Source organism: Cavia porcellus, unplaced genomic scaffold (assembly GCF_034190915.1).
Source record: "Cavia porcellus strain 051 isolate PalLab524CR breed Dunkin Hartley unplaced genomic scaffold, mCavPor4.1 scaffold_5, whole genome shotgun sequence".
Lineage (NCBI taxonomy): Eukaryota > Metazoa > Chordata > Mammalia > Rodentia > Caviidae > Cavia > Cavia porcellus.
This window is the reverse complement of record NW_026947488.1, coordinates 75,759,710-75,773,842: the sequence shown is the minus strand read 5'-3', so window position 1 is coordinate 75,773,842 and position 14,133 is coordinate 75,759,710. Positions and strand designations below refer to the sequence as shown.

General features: G+C 43.9%; 1 long non-coding RNA gene across 1 annotated transcript; it reads left to right on the top strand.

Annotated features, from left to right (window-relative positions):
* The first annotated feature begins 2,516 nt into the window (after positions 1-2,516).
* On the top strand, positions 2,517-12,159 carry LOC134476118 (uncharacterized). Its single transcript, XR_010047619.1, has 2 exons — positions 2,517-10,514; positions 12,021-12,159. It is a non-coding gene; the product is annotated as an uncharacterized LOC134476118 (long non-coding RNA).
* Positions 12,160-14,133: the final 1,974 nt, after the last annotated feature.

The following is a 14,133-nucleotide window of genomic DNA, read 5'->3' as shown; positions in this document are numbered from 1 at the left end:
AAAAATCTAAGGGAGCTCTCAATGCAGCAGAAATTACTTTCATCATGTTTGGCTCAACAGATGTGTGTTACAAGATTTATTGAATGTTCAGTATGTATGAGGCGCTATCCTGAGAACTTTACATGTGTTAGTTTGGTCAGGTCTCATGACAGTCCTATGAAGAGGCATGCTATTATTCTGATTCCCTGGGGGAGCCAGGATTCCAGCCAGTCTGACTTCAAAGCCACTAACCTTAAGGTGGGTCCCACAATGCATATTTCCCTCCACCCTCTGGGAAAGAACTGCATGGCTCTCCTAGAATTTGCAAGTGATTTTGTTTTATTTCATTTATTGAATATATGACTAAGGAATATTGAGTAGAATTTCAAAAGTACAAGCATTGGGAGGTAGTGGCTAATCCATTTACTTTGCATGTTCAGAAATTCTTCAATGACGGATTCATCTGTTCAGGGCTCTTTTCATCACATTGCTTATCTGACTCTGGCCTTTATCAAACAGGACAAAGACAATGTTCCGGGGATCCGATGCTTGTAAACACTCTTCCATCACCCTGGTCGTGGCAGCCTGCCAAGATAGGAATGAGGCCAAATTTGGTGGGTCCTTCAGCACAGTCACCCTGGTTGAAACAGTCCCCTGATATAGCAAAGGGAAGACCAAAGAAAAATGTGCTGTCCTACAAAGTCCAAAGCCTGGAATGATTCATTCTCCTGATGCAGGTGGTGATTTATCACTGGATGCCAGTCATTTATACATGGCTGTCAGCAGCTTCACAGGAATTTTAATCTGGACGCTTGTCCTAAACATGTGATTCCCTAGCTACGTCCTCATGGTCTCAAACTCTTGGAGGTTTCCTAGCCATACTCTCCTAGTTCTCTTAGTACTTAGCAAAAAATTCTTTAACAATGTCAATTATTCTGGGGAACTTGAGCAACTCCCTTAACGTCTTGTACCATACCTTGTTTAGTTTCAAAAATTAGCAGCTGATTTCAAAGATCTCTCTGGTCCTAAAGTCTTATGACAAGATACATTTGAGGAACCCCTGTGAAACCTGAAGAAGGCACTGGGTTTTCTGTACTTTAAATCCTGGCTGGTTACCCATCACTAATGGTGTCATCACTAATGAGTCAGGTGGACTCTGCATGTGTTGTGACTTGTCTACTGCACTGAGACTCCCAGCACACCTCGGAAACTGCTCTTGCTCAGTTCACTAGTGGTTTACCCTTTGCAAACTTCAGTAAATATTTATAATGTGAGACACAAATTGTATGTGTACAGGGGATCAAACTCACAGCATTGCACCTGCCAGGCAGTTGCTTACACCATTGAACTAAATTCCCGGCCCATGAAACATATTCTTATGAAAAATCAAAAAAGCAGAATTCTACAGTGTTTCATATATAGAGAGAGGAAGCCATGCATACATGTAAATATTTAGAAATATCCCAGTGGGAGGTTATTCTAATTGTTTAGTTTAGTTTAGTTTTTACAGAAATGGGATCAAAAGGACTTCATTACATTGAACACGCTCTTCTTTTGAATGCTTTGTCCAGAACTCTGAGGGTGAACCCACTCTTTACTATGTTGGCTCATGGGGTCTTTAATGTGGACACACACCATGATTTGTTTGCTTCTTTTTTAAAATGACTTTTTTCACTGATATTTAATTTGCTTCTAGAATTGTGCTATTGCAAAAAATAATTGCTGCTATAAACTTGTATTTTCCCACTTACTTGACAACTCTAAAATACATTTGTAGAAATGAAACTCTTAGGTTTATGGTACTATTTTTCTATTCTTAAAAGTTCTGTCAATAGGGATTTAGCTCAGTGACCTAAGTGCCTGCCTGGCAAGTGCAAGGATGTGAGTTCAATCCCCAGTACCCCCCCCCCCATTCTGTCAATAATAGTGGCAATAATAGCTTCTCTATATTCTTATTGATTTTTTGTTGGTTTTTAAAATTGGACTTTCTTCATTAGCAAGGTTGAGCACTTTTACGTGTGTTTTAGTCATGTAAATTACTTTCATAGATTTCCTATTTATACTGTTTGTTTGTTTTTAGATTTTGGTTGCCTTTTCTCTTTTCAGCTTTTAAAAGCAATAAAAATGTTTTTAAAAATGGATTCATGCACCCGTATCCTAACTTCAGTATTTTCTAGTCATGGCCAGGGCTAGAAATTTCCATGAATTTTTTGAAGGAGATCTCCAACATTAAATTACTTCATTTGCTAATATTTTAAGTAAGCCTAAAAGATCAACAATTTTAAAAATACTAACAATTTTATTCTCACATATAAAAAGGATAACTCTATTAGTATCAGCAAATATTCAGTGCTCATATTTGCTGCATTAGCTTTCACATTTTTAAAAATAATTACCTTAATATTATCAAATATACAGGCAGTGTTTAAATATCTCTTCTGCCTAATAAATCTTTTTTAACAATTTGAATCAGTATGCAGATAAATTTCATAAATTTTTATTGGTAAATATGCCCTTTAAGTTTCTTTTGATTTATAGGTTCTTTTTCATTGGTCAGAGAATCCTGGTTTGTGTTTTTTTTTTTTTTTTTTTTTTGCTATGCAGTTTCCCACAGCCTGAATTGTGCTGATAACATCTGATGGTATCATTTAACATGTTCCTGTGTTCTGCATGCTTCTTGCAATTGCATTTAGATCTAAATCTTGATCAGATTCAGGGCTGATGCTTTGTTAAAGACACTTGAAAGGTTACGTTGTGAATCTCCAATAAGATCATGTAACTCCACTGTATCTCTGTTAGCAGCCATTCATGATTGAGTCATTTGGCTTCAGTCAAAAACAAACCGCACAGTAATTCAATTATCAGAAATTAAATGTACACAATTATCAGCATCCGATCGAAGGATAACTATGAAGTTATAGAGACCTCTAAAAAGTACCTAAATTGGAGAGTGTCCATGAGAAAACAACTGAAGGTGAATTCTCTCCAAGGCTAGAGTTCTGACTTTGTTGGGGAGGTGAGCTTGTGGCACACTGAATAGTAGTTGAGTTGGGTTGCACCTGGGTTGCACCTGGGTTGTCTCATCAGAGTTAGGTCACAGGTACAAGGAAAGAGGAAAGAACCCAAGGCAAGTTGAGGCTGGTGAGTGAGACACACACATGTCCAGCTGGTGGAGGGCCTGGTATGCAGCATTCATATTGAAAAGACAGTGGGAAACAAAGTCCTGGGCCATAGGCCCAGTAAGGCTGGAGGGCAGTGCCCAGGAGGAGTCAAGGCTCCACTATGGCTTTGAGGCTTGGACCACAACAGTGTCCATACCATAAGGGCTGAAGGAAGGTGGTCCCTGGGTCTAGGCGTGGCTCAGACTCTCTGGTACTTCATATTCTAAATACATCGCTGGGACAGTAGATCCCCACTACATGTGCTGCCACGGAGAGGCCTTGAAGCAGGAAATAAGAACAAAGGCCTGACCTAGGGAACCAGGAAGAAAAACCCCTTCTTCTTCCTGCAGTATCCCTCCAGCGACCTCTACTGACAAAGCTTACATCGTGCTCACTGCAAAGGAGAAACGTTAGCGCGCAATCTGTAATCTCAGAGCAGGTACTGAAGGGAGGATTTGCAGCTGAGGGACAGTCAATTAAAAACTGGCATAATGACCATTGTCTAGGTCCATTCCATATTTCATTTTATGTCTCAAACTAATGCCATTCTAACTCTATTCATCTTCGTATATTAGCTGGAATCGTTTCCACATACTCTCTTTGAGCGCCCTGGGTGCAGAAACCTCTCTACTATTTACCTAGGTAGATCTTTAGGGTTGCAGTACATTTTGCTTCTTTAATTCCAGGTCTGATCTGAACTCTCTTTCAAGTTCCTGTCCCCAGACTTCTCTCTTCCTCTCTTCTTCATCCTGAATTTTTTTTATTGTAATTAATTTTTTTAGATTGGGTCTCACTGTGTGCTTCAGGTGGCCTTGAACCTACTACGTAGCCCAGGCTGGCCTTGAAGTCCCTCAGCCTCCCCAGTGCTGGGGCTATAAGCATGCACTTCTATGCCCAGCTACCGCCTGAATCTTCACAGATTCCCTGAGCAGAGTTTTTCTTTCACACTTCATGGGATCCTCACAACCACTTCATGTAATGAGTGTTGCTGTTAGTATTTTACAGAGAGGGACCCAGGTGCTTAGTGAGGTGAATCAAGCACTTCTAGGTCCCCCAGCTGGTGACAGGAAGAGCTGGGATTAGAATGGGAGGCTGCATAACTAAATCACGAGACCTTTGCAGTTCAGGAAAAGTCAACTTTAGGTTCCTACCTTCTCATCATTTCTATCCCTCCACTCAAGACATTGGGCCATTAAAAACTTTTGTTTACCTTACTTCTTCCTTTTGAAAGTTCCCAATCTGTCTTCCTGGTTTTCTTCCGCCAACATCCAGTCCACGTCTCCATCTAGGCAGGTACTTCCTCTCAGACAGCCTTATGCCATTCAATTGCAGTTCATTTCTCTGTTCCCAATTAGATGGCACAGACACCTCGATCCTCTGTGGTTCTGAAGATACTCTTTCCACTTCTTCCATTTCCCTGCACACCGTAGAGAATGAGGATGCAGGCAAGGGTTTCCCTTCCCAGAGGTACGTATGCTACTTAGGGAGCTGTGGAGAAGAGAATAAACAAGCTTGGCTTTGGCATTCGTTGATACTGGTTCTTTTCATTTTCCACCTCAGGAAAGTGGGCCAGCTGTGAAGTTCTGATCATTCCGGCCGTGTAGCCTGCAGAAAACCATGCTATTTTTCTTTTTCTCTTTGTTCTCCAGTTCTTCCTTCCTCCTCCTCCAACTCACTGCTCTCTTTCCTCTTCTTCTGAGTCATCCTCTGCACCCAGAGGCCCCACTCCCACCGCAGATCTGCCCGCCCCCTTCACTCCTTCCTTTTGGTCCATGGCCTCTTCTCTTCCTCGCTTTCCTTCCTCTTACCCAGGACCGAACACAATAACAAAAGAGTGGGGAGTAAGTAAATAGCTGCCTGCCCTCTTTTGAAAGTCCCAAGAAAGCAGTTTCCTTTGCCTCCTTTGATAGAGTCTTTGTATTTCAAAATGTCTGGCCCTTATTCAAGGCCAGCCACAGTAGCCATGGAGTCATTGTGTTGAGGCAAGGTAAAGCTAGGCCGCTTCTATTTTTAGGTGCAACTGTGTTTCTGGAAAACACTGTATAACACTTAATAGGAAATCCTGAGAGTGTGAAGACTGTCTCCTGCTAATGGAAGCATTATTGTCTTTGGCTGCTCTTACCATGCTTGAAACCTTTGAATAAATGGCCAAAGACGCAGGGGCAGGGGAGGAAAGCACAGGACTGATGAGAAAGTAAGTACGGAGTCAGGGAAAGTAGGGTTGCCAAGGAAGGTGATTGAGAGCTGCAAGCAAGAGCAAGGAAGTTGTAGAACTCTCTCACAGGATGAGACCAAAATAGGGTCAGCTACAGGGAGGTGCTGCCAGCTCAGGACGTGCTGCTTGTTATTTAAAAATGGCCCATGAGTAGGTGGCTATCTAATGGATGTGCTCGAGGATGATAATGGTGACAGTTGTAGTTTACATGTACGTGTCCTCTCAAAGCCTCCTATGCTCAGAGGCAGGCATTTTGAAAGGTGGTTGAATTATGAGAGTCTTACAGCTAAATGTGATGTTAGAAGGTGGAGCTTGGCCAGAAGAGGGAGTCACAGTGGGTGTTCCCTGGAAGTCTCTATCTTTCTTCCTGGATGCCATGGTGTGAGCAGCTTTCCTCTGTCCAGCCCTTCCACCATGACTTCCTACCCTGCCACCAGCTGACTTTAGACTAAAAATGTAAGCCAAAATAAACCTCTTCTCCTTTTTAGAAAAATTTTATTTAAAGAAAGACAAAACAAAACTGAAAATGGGCAGAAATATTACATACTTTCAAAGCAAAGAAATAAACAGTAATAAGTCACTAGTTGATATATACATATTGTCCCCCCACAAATAGTTGTTTAAGATACAAAAGTGGAACATATAAATGAGAATTCAACCAGGGAGACTGCAAACAGTTCTGTTGAACTACCCAACAAAAACTAAGTAATATGGCTATCAATCCTATTCACGTAGACATGTACGCATTTATCCATATCCTCATTTATGTTGAGACCTAACAAAACTTAGTAGATTAAAATCATTCTGAACAAAAATTAATAATATTTCTGGATTTCACATCATGACACTCCAGAATCAGCACTGGGTACTGCAGTGCCCCTTTTTTTCCTTCAAAGTATTTGTTCATTTCATCATGTGTAATAAGATCAGTTCTCATAAACTGTTTATAGGTTCTACACATGCATGAGTCTTAACATGTATTTCTATCTTTAGAGGGAGAAACAGAACAAAATGTATTCCTATTGATACATAAAACTAAAAAGACATATAAAACTGCTGTATCAGGAGATCTACCATGGTCACTGTGCTATCTCTTGTTATCATCAACAGAATTGGCTATATCATCAGATAAAGTATAATTTAATATATCAGTACCTAACAGAATCAATAGAAATACAACTTGATAGATAGTATAGAGCTACAAAAACAGGTAGTAATCAAATCAGAATGGATATCGTAGTGAATCCGTATAGTTGTCTATACTCCTCAACTTGATACCAGCAACCTAACAGTTTTGAATAAAATCTGTCAATAGTAAGCAGCAATCAAACAAGTCAGATTTAACTAAGATCAGTCATGATACAACAGTATAAGTCATACAGGTATCTGATTCAGTTAATACGAAATTAAAGATGACCACTGTGCTATATCCTGATATCTTCGGGACAGCTGTCTGTGCCCTCAGATCCAGTGCTTGTATACAAACTGGGACGGAACAAGTTCCATTCAAGCAGAGTTGTGTGAGTAATAAGGGTTTTAATTCCTGATACACTATTAACAATATCTTCTGCTATCTTTTTTTAAGACTATTCATCCTCTTGCACTCCCCCAGGAAGCACTGTGTATTTTTGGGTCTTCCCAACACTCTCGGTTTTATAGTGGGGGGGCAACCTGCTATTTACCTAAGTGTTTCTGAACTTTCTCACTCCTGGACTTGATTTCTAGTTATATTTCTTCACTTATTAAAGCCTGTCTTTTCAACCTATCCATAAATACTGGTCCAGTTACCCCTATTACTCTCTGGTTCTCTATCACATCAAGTTCCATTTTCTCATATTTGATTTTAGTTCATATACCCTTCTTCAGGTTAATTATATTTCCTATAAAGAACATCTTGGTGGACCCTACCTTTTGATCCACTCTGCCTGTGATTCTCTTTTTTCCCTTAAGTTAGTGTATCTAGGCCATCTATATTAGCAATTATATCCAATCTTCTCTGCCTCAGTTCTGTTGTGCTCTTTTTCCATCATTAGTTGTCTGTTTGTCTTCTTCATTTCATTTTTGTTCCATTCATTGGAGCCTCTCTGCCAATGTTCCTGAAATCCTGGCACTTTTCTCTCTCTTTAGAATGTCCTGTAGTATTCTCTGGAGAGTTGGATTGGTGGTTGCAAATTCCCCCAGTTCCTCTTTATCTTGGAAGCCTCTTGTTTCTCCATTAATTTCTAGGGACATTTGTGCAGGATATATCAATCTGGGCTGAAGGTTATTTTCTTTCAAGGCTTGGATTATTGTGCCCCACACTCTTCTTGATTTGATAGTGTGTGTGGAGAAGTCTGCCATAATTCTGATGGGTTTTCCCTTGTAAGTGATCTGTTTCTTGTCTCTGACAGCTTTTAATATTTTGTTCTTATATTGAATCTCTAGAATCTTGATTATTATGTGCCTGGTTATAGTTCTGTTTTGTTTGTAGGTGGCTGGAGTTCTGTATGCCTCATACATCTGCATATCATTTCCTTTTCCTATGTTTTTCTGTGAATAGCCTTTGCATTTCCTTTGTTTGTACCCCTGCTTCTTCATTCACATTCTTTATTCTTAAGTTACAGATCCTCTTGTCATCTTCTAGCCTTTGTATTGTTAATGCTTGTTTCCTTGTTATTTTAAAGAAATTTTTCTTTTCATGTTCCCACATTGCAAACCTGTCCTCCAGTTCAGATAATCTATCCTTAGTTTCTTTCAAGCAGTTTTGCCAGCTTTCAATGGAGTTTTTAATTTCCTGGTAATCTCTTTGAACTTGCTTCATGTTTTCTATGTTTTCTCTATTTTCTCCATCAAACAATTCTCCCCCCCTTTTTTTTGTTCTTCCATTCTTCCATCTGTTTTTTCTTGGGAGGTGCTTGGCATTTTTTAAATTATTCTATTTATAGCTTGCTTTACTTGGTTAAATACTTCACTTTTGAACTCATCTATGAGGTCCTGAAGATATTGTTTTATGTGTATTGGTGCTGTGCCTGATATTGCATGTTTGCTGTCCTCATTCTCCTTTGCATTTACCTTTCCTAGATCAGTGTTCTCAGGATGGTGGACTAAGGACCCTTTCTTGTTGCCTCCTCTTCTCATATTTTTTGTTCCTTCCATCCAGGCATATATAGGAGGCTCAGTTTCTTTCTTTGTTGGTTTCAGTTTGTCTGAAGTGTACTGACTAGGTGGTCCCACCCACTGTAGCATACTAGGAGGTACAGACCTAGTATGGGCAGCCTATGTTGGGCCTACCTCTCCAGGTCAGTGAACCCGCTGAAGACTTCACTGCTAGGGTGCACCACCAGGCATAGGGACTTGGTTTGGGCTAGCCTATTGGGTCTCAGTCCATGGCGTCACCCAGGTCAAGTGCTCCCCACCAATCCTGCTTGAGAAGGGAATAGCTGACTGAAGTCACTGCAGGGCCTTGTTCTGGCCAGTCTGCCCAGTCCCAGAATGTCATTTGTTGGAGCTCCCCCTTCTCTATGAAGGGTTTTTATTCCCATCACTCACCGCAGGTTGATGCAGGGTTCCCTGCCAGCTCTGCTCTCAACTCAGTTCACCAAATCCTGCTCTCAGTGCGTTCATGTCTCCAGTGAGTTGAAACTAGCAAGCTATTCCGGCTGCGCCAGCTCAGGCTCTCTCGGCAGCAGCAGCAAATTCAAGCAGTGTGTTCAAGCAACAGCACTGAGACTGTAGCTATTTCAATCATAGCACCAGGACTGTATTTTTAATTGGTTTCTCTCAGCTTAGTTTGTTCCTGGATTGGCAGGGTGTATCTCCCTCTGTTTGGGACTCCCCACACTGTATTATTTTTGGAATCTAAGTTGGGTATCTCAGAGAGCCTGTATAGCTGCTGTTATCTATCCACCATCTTCTTCTTTAAGTTTCAGGTGTTGGATATTTTGTCCCAACCACGAGAGAAGTGACTAAGGCAATAATCTGTTGTGATGATGGAGCAGTGTTGGCAGTGTTGGAGAGACCTCTGTTCATTCATTTTAAAATAGGAATAAGAAGGTATAGGTTCTTAGGCCTGAGAGGTACTAGATGGTTCTGGAGCAATGCTTCATGCATATATGGGTGAATTGTTCAAGTGCTGATTTCCACTTAGTAAGTCTGGGGTGAGTGGTCATGCATTCCTAAGTCTCAAGCAAGTTCTCCTAGCTAACCAATATCTGCATCCTCTTCATGCACTCAAGGATCAAGGCATCTTTTCTCTACTCCATGTTCTTGGTGACTTAAATTGCCCAATGTGGAAAAATGCACAGCATAAAAATCAGCAAATGCAAATATATAAATGAGACTCTGTTCATTTCCTTTCCTTTTTCTCCTTCTTCTTCTTGGAGATCTGGTTTACCAGCATACAATTAGAATGGAAGAATGACTACATTGTGATTCATAAAAACTTTCTTATTTTGAGACTGACCTGGGCCATTTATCATGGTTCTTTGTGCAGCACACTAAAGGGGGCTATGGTAGTGTTGTATCAACTCAGATCCTACCTCTAACAGCTTCCTAAAAGATCTAGGTAATCCCTTTTCCCCAGTGTGGAACTACTGAGGTCAGTAAGTAAGAAACCTTGTGGGGGAGTGTTGGGAGCCACCACATTGTCGAGCCGCCGCATATAGCGATCATGCGGCCTGTGGTAAAGAGCAAAGCCTGAGTTAGATTACCCCTCTCATCGAGCACGTTAGTTTTCTGCTTACCGCGTAAACAACCCGCTCAATAATATGTTAGCCAATCAGCTTGCCTTGCTTATTTTAATATGATTGGACACTGTATCTATATATATACTGGTGCCACCCCTGGGGGGAAGTAGAAGCCCGGAAGGAGCCGCGGAGAGCGGACCGGTAGAGGCTTCGGAGCGAAGCCCGGAAGGAGCCGCGGAGAGCGGACCGGTAGAGGCTTCGGAGCGAAACACGAAAGGAGCCGCGGGGAGCGGACCAGAGGAGGCTTCGGCTGGGAGCGATCCCAGGGCAGGCTGTACGGAGAAAAAATTAAAAAAAAGGTTGTCCACTGCCAGACGTGTGTCCTTCCTGCCGGCCGGGAGCGACATCGACATTTGGTGGCCCGCACGGGGAACAACTGATCACCCCCGAGACGTGGTAGTGGACAACGTTCCTTGATACAGCACTGAGAGACAGGTGAGTAGGGGATAAACCTGGGCCCTGGGTGGCGCGCACCTACAGGGTTTTTAGACTCCCCTCAGGCTCACGCGTAAGTGGCGGATTTTTGGGCCTCACGCGGTGAGTAACATATTAAATATGGGTAACGTACCGAGTAACGACACCTAGCCCTTGGTACAGGTCCTCCGGAAGCTCTTAAAGTCCAGAGACCTCAAGGTGGGACGCAAAACGCTGGAGAGCTTTTTTGAAGAGATTGATAGTTTCGCTCCCTGGTTCTTGCCCACAGGGCACTTAAACCTGCCCTCGTGGGAGAAGTTGGGCAGGGATCTTTCTCTAGCGGAAAGGGAGGGCGGGGCTTCGGTCTTCGCTCGGCCACTGTGGGAAATGATATATGCATGCTTGAAGAGCGAGGGTGGTTGCAGGGAAGGTTCTCAAGAGCTCATTAAAGTGCGTAGGGCATTCGAACAGGCCCAGTCAGGGAGCTCCCGGGAGGGGTCCGTCAAAGGAGACAAAGATATAAAGGAGGAAGACGGGGCTCAGGCCTCGGAGTCGTCTGACTCCGAGAACGAGGAAGGCTTAGACAACGATGAGACCAAGGAGCCTAGATGCCAAGAGGATAGGCCGCTCGATAAGGAGTCGCAGGGTTCTTTCCCAGCGTTGCGCCGCGAATTGCGCTCCGCTCAACTTGGTCTGCAGAGGAGTAGAGAGCTCCTGAGCGCCCCCTGGCGCGAGAGGGAGGCGAAGCCTTCCGCCCCACCTTGGGGGCTGTTCCCGGAAGCGATCCCTCGCCACGAGGCGGCCGCGTGGGAGCTCCCTCCCCTTTCGCCAGAACAGGAAGTGATGCACGGGCCCCCATTTTCCGCCCAATCACGGCCGCAGTCTTATGCTCCGCCGCCGGCGGGTCGGTATTTTTACAGGCGGCTTTGGCAGGGGGGACATTTGTCTCATGAGGTACATCCACCACCTGGGATAGATAGTGGCCCCTACGGGATATTTCCTGTACAAGTAGCTGTGGGCCAGGGACGTAATGCATGGGAGCCTTTTGAGATAAAGCAGATTAAAAAACTTAAAAATGCAGTTACAACCTTTGGGCCGACTGTGCCTTACACCATTGCCATGCTGGAGAACCTGTCTTCTGGGCCCCTCACCCCCGCGGACTGGATTCAGCTGGCAAAGACGTGTCTGCCCTCGGGTAGTTACCTAGATTGGCGAGCCTGGTACACAGAGTTCTCTGCCGAGCAGGCTGAAAAAAACGCCGGTCGAGAAAATGGGGGCTGGGGATTTAGCTCAGCGGCATAAGCGCCTGCCTTATAAACAGGCAATCGCCAGTTCGATCCCTGGTACCAATAAAAAAAAAAAAAAAACAAAAAAAAAACGAAAAAGATAAAAATAAAAAATAAAAAACAAAAAGGGGGAGTAAGCCAAGGCCTGCCTCCAAAGGCGCGGTTATCTATGGCATGACAATGGATGGGCCCGGATCCGGTAATCAGCTGGAACCGAGGCGCGGTTTGTGTTTTTCTGCAGGAATCGGGACGAGAACCACTGTGGGTACCAGAGAGACTGACACGGGCGACAAAGCCCTCGACTAAAGATCAGACCTGCCCTACCGGAGATCCATCACAGACCAACCAACAAGATAAATAAAAATAGCGGTAGCCCAAAATAGACAAGAAGATCCTCAGGCATATGCATGGCTCGCTCGCCTAGCCTACGACCGAGTCTAGGGACGGTGAGCTTCCCACACTCCTCCTCTAAAAAATTATGATATAGCAGGGTAGATGAGTCAATGACGGGTAAGAGCATGCCTCCCCAGCATGACTCAACCTAAGACAGGCCCTACCCCATACCGCACGAAAGCTGCTAAATTACTAGGTTCCGCCCGAACCAAATATCGCCCCGGGGAGATCATGCGGAGCGACATGAGTGTATGCCTGTGTGCATCCAGGTTCCGTCCGGTTCCTTCCTGGCCCTGGAAAAAGGACGAGGGCCTCGGGGCCTCGGCAGACTCGGGGACGGCCGACCCGGGCCGACGCCGAGAGCCCTTGGTGGGCCTCCTATCAGGGCATAGGCCTCTACACTCAATTCAGGACGGGCTGCGATGCGTAGACTTATTTAAAATAAAAAAGGGGGAGATGTTGGGAGCCACCACATTGCCTAGCCGCCGCATATAGCGATCATGCGGCCTGTGGTAAAGAGCAAAGCCTGAGTTAGATTACCCCTCCCATCGAGCACGTTAGTTTCCTGCTTACCGCGTAAACAACCCGCTCAATAATATGTTAGCCAATCAGCTTGCCTTGCTTACTTTAATATGATTGGACACTGTATCCATATATATACTGGTGCCACCCCTGGGGGGAAGTAGAAGCCCGGAAGGAGCCGCGGAGAGCGGACCGGTAGAGGCTTCGGAGCGAAGCCCGGAAGGAGCCGCGGAGAGCGGACCGGTAGAGGCTTCGGAGCGAAACACGAAAGGAGCCGCGGGGAGCGGACCAGAGGAGGCTTCGGCTGGGAGCGATCCCAGGGCAGGCTGTACGGAGAAAAAATAAAAAAAAAGGTTGTCCACTGCCAGACTTTGTCGTGTGTCCTTCCTGCCGGCCGGGAGCGACATCGACAGGGGAGAGTCTGAAAAAAAGGTATTCATCTCACAGAGAAAAACTAGTATAAATATTTTAATACTAAATTTGTTGAAACATCATGAGATTAATACAAGTTACCTTTGGCTTCTACAATTGCAAGTGATGCTTGAAGTTGTGGCCATTAGATTCCAGAATTTATTAGCACTGCAAGCTGCTGTTAATTTGGTCACTGAGATTGCTGCATGTGCATTTTTTATTTCTTTTCTAAGGCCCAGCAATGTAGTGAGCTTTTGTAATACCTGCCATCCTCTAGTGTCGCCAATAGATAAAAGTCTGCAAGTGTTAAATCAGGAGAACATGCACCTTATACAAGTTTTTTCTTTCCTGAAATGTATATACATTTTGCTTTGGCAGACTCTATTTAACAGGAGCTTAGATAAGATCCTTCTCCAACGGAATCTGGCCTCCTTCTCAATCACTGAGCTCTGGACCTTAGGTCCAACTTACATTCGAAAACTTAGTTTGAGACCATGAGTTTTTATTCTTACAGTTAATACTAGTCTTCTGTTCACATATATTCCCCCTGATTTAGGGGATATATAGGTCAAGCAATACACTTATTGACTGTCCAAAATCTCATCTTTCAGCACACTTTGGAGCATCAGCCATTGGCAAAGACCCTGCTGGTCAAGCCCCCTTGGTATCCTTCTGCTTTGCTTCTCATGACAGTTACCTGCACCTTGCTTCTGCTGGTTCACTTAGCCTTTGATATTCCAGGGTAGCATCATTTCATTTCCTATGATCCTGGTTATAATGTAGCGGGTCTCACAAGCAATTTTGGCCTACAAAAGAGTCACTGCTGAACTCTCCCTGGCAAGCAGCTTCCTCTGTACCCTCACCAGAATATTAACCCTGAATCACAAGAAGGGTCCCTACTTCAACAAGCCCTGCCTTATTCAGTTGGTGTTCTGTCCAGTGACCTCTGGCACAATACTCTCAAGATCCATTCCAATCCACCTGCTCTCAATTCCCACTTGTACTCATTATCCAGGTCCTGTTCTGAT